Here is a 4,890-nt window from a genome sequence, read left to right on the forward strand (position 1 = left end):
ATGAAAGTTTAAAATATCAATACAGTTAAGACAGCAAAGTAAGATCACGGAAACTGCCATAAAGATTCCAATCCAATACAATTACTGCTGAACACATACACAATTGATACAAATTAAGAACATTTTATTTGGGATTAAATCACAAAGGTGCCAGGTTGTCTGTTCTGTCAGCCCATTTCCCTGAACCAAGACCAACCATTATTGTTTTAACTAGGAGAAAGGAACAGAATACAACTGCCCAATGCCTCAACAGGTGTTTAGCTGCCAGCTATGACCTGGCATGGTCCTCTGGCAAATTCCTTTCTAAGAACATTCTGCTTTTCAGCATGCCCGGGCATATTTAAGGAATAAGGGAATTTCCATCTTAGTTCCATGTTCCGTGGGGAGCACATGAGGCAAAACTGCCATGTCTGAGTGTGGGGGGCTGTACCCCTTCAGTAAGCACTTAAGGTCTTCAGCTGCAATCTTTTGTTCATTTCTTATTGCTGGAATTTCATATTTGTTTCTTCTTGTTGGATAACTAAACCGGATGATGGTAGAGATGGTAAGCTGGCATTTACTCAGCCCTGCCCTGCTCAGCCTCAGGAGCAGACAAATTCTCAGCTGGTGAATTGGCTGATTTTGTCTCTTTGCCATCTTGTGGTTTAGGGTTTTCTGGGCATCTGCATAGGTAATTGAAGTTGCGACATCTGCTGACCTTGGGTCTCATCTCCTTGATTCTCTTTATCCTCTTCATTGCCATCCTCTGTGGGCTGTCTTTGGTGAGGATGGCCAAAAACGGCCCTGCGGAATCATGGTCTATAACACCGATACATATTCTGTCTTACTGGTCTACCTTGTTCTCCTAAGCCCTGGTTGTTAGCACCCTCCATCACTTCTCCCTGCACAGGAGGGTGGGAATACTGTGGTCGACACTCCTAGGGTCTCCTCATGTAGTAAGGTGGGAACCTTCACCTGCGGTAGGGCCGACATTGTTGGGCCTGGTCTTCATGAGCCCTCTCCGATCCCTCATTCTTTTCCCCACTCTCACTATTCTGGTAATTCTGCTGGGAATTGTGTGGGTGACCCCTAAAACGTGGATAGCACCTGTAATGGTTACAGTCTGCTGCATACTTACTGCCTTGAACTGGAATTCCACCAGGGCCTGTAACATTTGCTGCCTCTGCATCCTTTTCTCCTTCAACAACATCAAACTCCACAGTCTCTCCATCTCCTGCTCTGCAAAGGTACGTCTTGGGGTTATTCTTCTTTATAGCAGTCTGGTGTACAAATACATCTTCCTTGGTGTCATTTCTGTTGATGAAACCATATTTGTTTCTTACATTGAACCATTTTACTGTTCCCAAAACCTTCCTTGTGATGATCTTCTTGTCCCTGCCAGCAGGCACTGCCAATGTGAGGCCACCTAACCACCACTCCCTGTGCCACTGCCATAGCGCCGGGCCTGGTGTCAGCAGTGCTGAGGGCGGGGAGGGGGAGGGGGTGGGCAGTGGGTGGCTGCTGGGTCTCAGCCTAGCTGCTAACGGTTGCAATGATGGTGACTGTGTCTGGCCACGGGAAGCTGCAGCTCCTCCCCATGTGTGATGGTAACTAGGCCAGCGGTGGTGGGGGCACTGCTCAGGGCTCTCTGGGGTCCCTTCTCTGCTCCTGCTACCCATCAAACTCTATACCAGTTTTCTTAAGTGTTCTGATCATGAAAGGATGCTGGATGGTATCAAAAGCTTTTTCTGCATCAATTGAGAGAATCATATGGTCTTTGTTTTTTATTTTGTTTATGTGATGAATTATATTTATAGATTTACATATATTGAACCAGCCTTAAGACTCTGGGATAAAACTCACTTGGTCATGGTGTACAAATTGTTTGATGTGTTGCTGGAGTCTGTTTGCTAGGATCTTATTGAATATTTTTGCATCAATATTCATTAGTGGTATTGGTCTATAATTTTATTTTCTTTTCTTTTCTTTTTGACCAGGGCTGGGTTTTAACCCACCACCTCCAGCATATGGAGCCATCTGGTCCCAGGCTATTCTTTTTAGGGATATTTTGTATAGTTGATGCTATTTTAGAACTTGATATAGGCCTGTTCAACATTTCCACATCATTCTGGCTAAGGCTAGGAAGGTGGCATGCTTCCAAGTATTGATCTATTTCCTTCAGATTTTTGTATTTCTGAGAATAGAGTTTCTTGTAATATTTATTAAGGTTTGAATTTCTGAGGAATCTGTTGTTATTTCATCTTTGCCATTTCTGATTGATGAAATTATAGATTTTACTCTTTTATTCCTGGTTAGGTTGGCTAAAGGTTTATCTATTTTATTGACCTTTAAAAAAAAAAACAACTTTTGGATGTATTGATCTGTTGTATAATCCTTTTGTTTTCCATTTCATTTAATTCTGCTCTAGTTTTGGTTATTTCTTTTCTTCTGCTGGATTTGAGATTGCAATTTCCAGTTTCTGGAGATGTCCCATTAAGTTGTTAACTTCCTCTCTTTCTATTCTCTTCAGGAAGGCTTGCAATGCTATAAATTTCCCTCTTAGGACTGCCTTTGCAGTATCCCAGAGGTTCTGGTAATTCATGTCTTCATTACTGTTTTATTCCAAAAATTTGGTAATTTCCTTCTTAATCTCATCTATGACACAGCTATTATTCAGCATAAGGTTATTTAGTTTCCATGTTTCTATATGAGTATGCAGATTCCTGTTGTTATTAAGTTCAACTTTTATTCCATGACAGTCCAAGAAGATGGAAGGAATAATTTCTACTCTTTTATATTTGCTGAGGTTAGACTTGTGACTTATGAGAAGAATGTGTATTCAGTTTTGTTAGGATGAAATGTTTTGTAGATGTCTTTTAGATGCAAATGTTGAATGGTTAAGTTTAAGTCTAAAATTTCTTTGCTTAGTTTCTTATTGGAGGATCTATCCAACACTGTCAAAGGAGTGTTAAAATCTCTGACTATTATGGTGCTGGAGGAAGTCAAGTTGCTCATGTCTGTTAGAGTCTATCTTATAAATTGAGGTGCATTCTGGTTGGGTGCATAAATGTTAATAATCAAAATCTCATCATGTTGAGTGTTACCCTTAACAAATATGAAGCAACCATCCTTATCTTTCCTTACTTTTGTTGGTTTAAAGCCTATTGTATCTACAAATAAAATTGCAACATCTGCTTTTTTCTGATTTCTATTTGCCTGAATTATAGATGAGCATCCCTTCACCTGAGTCTATATTTATCTTTTAAGGTAAGATGAGATTCTTGTATGCATCAGATATCTGGCCTGAGTTTTTGTATCCAGTCAGCCAACCTGTGCCTCTTTAGAGGACAATTTAAGCCATTCACATCAATTGAGAAAATTGATAAGCCTAGTAGTATTCTGGGTATTAAATTTTTTGGAAGTCCAGTGGACATTTTTAACCCGTTTGCCACTGTGGACATTGCAATTTTATCAAAAGTTTCTGAGTGAGTTTACTTTGGTGGTAGAGGATTGTGCTGGTCATTATTTAGGATAGGTCTGAGAATATCCTGGAGAGCTTGTTTAGTCATGGCAAATTTCTTTAATATGTGAATGTCATTAAAGTATTTAATTTCTCCATTATAAATGAAACTCAGTTTAGCTGGATACAGGATCCTAGGTTGAAAGTTATTTTGTTTTAGAATGTTAAAGGTCAATGACCACCCTCTTTTAGCTTGAAAGATTTCAACAGAGAGACCTGCAGTCACTCCAATATTCTTCCCCTTGTAGGTTATCATTTTCTTACATCTGGCTGCTTGCAAAATTTTCTCCTTCATATTAACTTTGCAAAGTTAATTATAATGTGTCTAGAAGATGTTTTATTTGGGTTGAGTTCTGCTAGGGTTCTGACACTGTCTGCTACCTGAATTTCAGAATCTCTTGCCATGTTTGCGAAGTTCTTTTCCATTATCTCTTTGTGTAGAGCATCTGGGCCTTCTGAAGCAACCCCGTCACCTTCAGGAATTCCAATAAGAATTATCCCAGAGGTCTCTGAGAGAATGATCCATTTTTGCTCTCCACCTCTCTTCTTCTTTGAGATTTTGGGAGCTTTCAAAGGATTTCAGACATTTTCTTCAATGTCTGAAATCCTTTCTTCTGCCTGCTCCATTCTGTTACTGAGGGATTCTACTATATTTCTCAGATCTTTGAGGGCTGCAAGTTCTTGCCTCAATGTGTCAAAATCTTTGGTGAGTTTTGTCTTTGAATTCATTGAATTCTTGTGACAACTTTTGAAATGCTCCTTGAATTTCTGATTCCAACTTTACCTCAATTCTGTTAATCTTATTTGCAATGGTCTGAACAAATTCTGAATTCGATTTCTGACATCTCAGCCATTTGTTTATGGATGGGATCTTCTGGAGTATCTGCCTTGTAGTTCCTTGAGGGAGTTGATCTATTCTGATTATTCACATTGCCGGAGTTTTTCTGCTGATTCTGCCCCATGATTATTTTTCACCATTTGGCTAGATGAGCAAATAAGGTGAAATTGGGTTGGGGGCAACTGGAGTAGTGATTAACCAGCCCTTTGCCCAAGAGCTGGGACTGGTGACTGCAGCTTTTCCCCTACAGCTTTGCAAAGGACCCATACAGTGCTATGGGGACCTACTCGGTGTTTTGGGGTGAAGTGGCTCTGTCTTGTTTTCAGCTGGTCTCTGTCCAATCCAAGTGAATCAATTACTCTGGGTTGAAGTCTCAGCTGTGGATAAATACCAGCAACTAAGACACCCTGCCCCCCCATGGGCAACAACTGGAAAAGGAAAATCAAATCTTCCCACCACAACACTACCAGGGTACCACTGGATGGTCCTCAAGTGATTGGCCCAGGTCAAGAGTTTCAAATCAGGGCAGTGCCTGTGGCTTAAAGGAGTAGGG

General features: G+C 40.6%; 1 pseudogene; it reads right to left on the bottom strand.

The window, feature by feature from the left end:
• Window positions 1–556: 556 nt before the first annotated feature.
• LOC100943519 lies at window positions 557–1,578 on the bottom strand (annotated as a pseudogene).
• Between the last annotated feature and the right edge of the window lie 3,312 nt (window positions 1,579–4,890).

This window comes from Otolemur garnettii, unplaced genomic scaffold (genome assembly GCF_000181295.1).
Source record: "Otolemur garnettii isolate 467f Iridium unplaced genomic scaffold, OtoGar3 scaffold00256, whole genome shotgun sequence".
Lineage (NCBI taxonomy): Eukaryota > Metazoa > Chordata > Mammalia > Primates > Galagidae > Otolemur > Otolemur garnettii.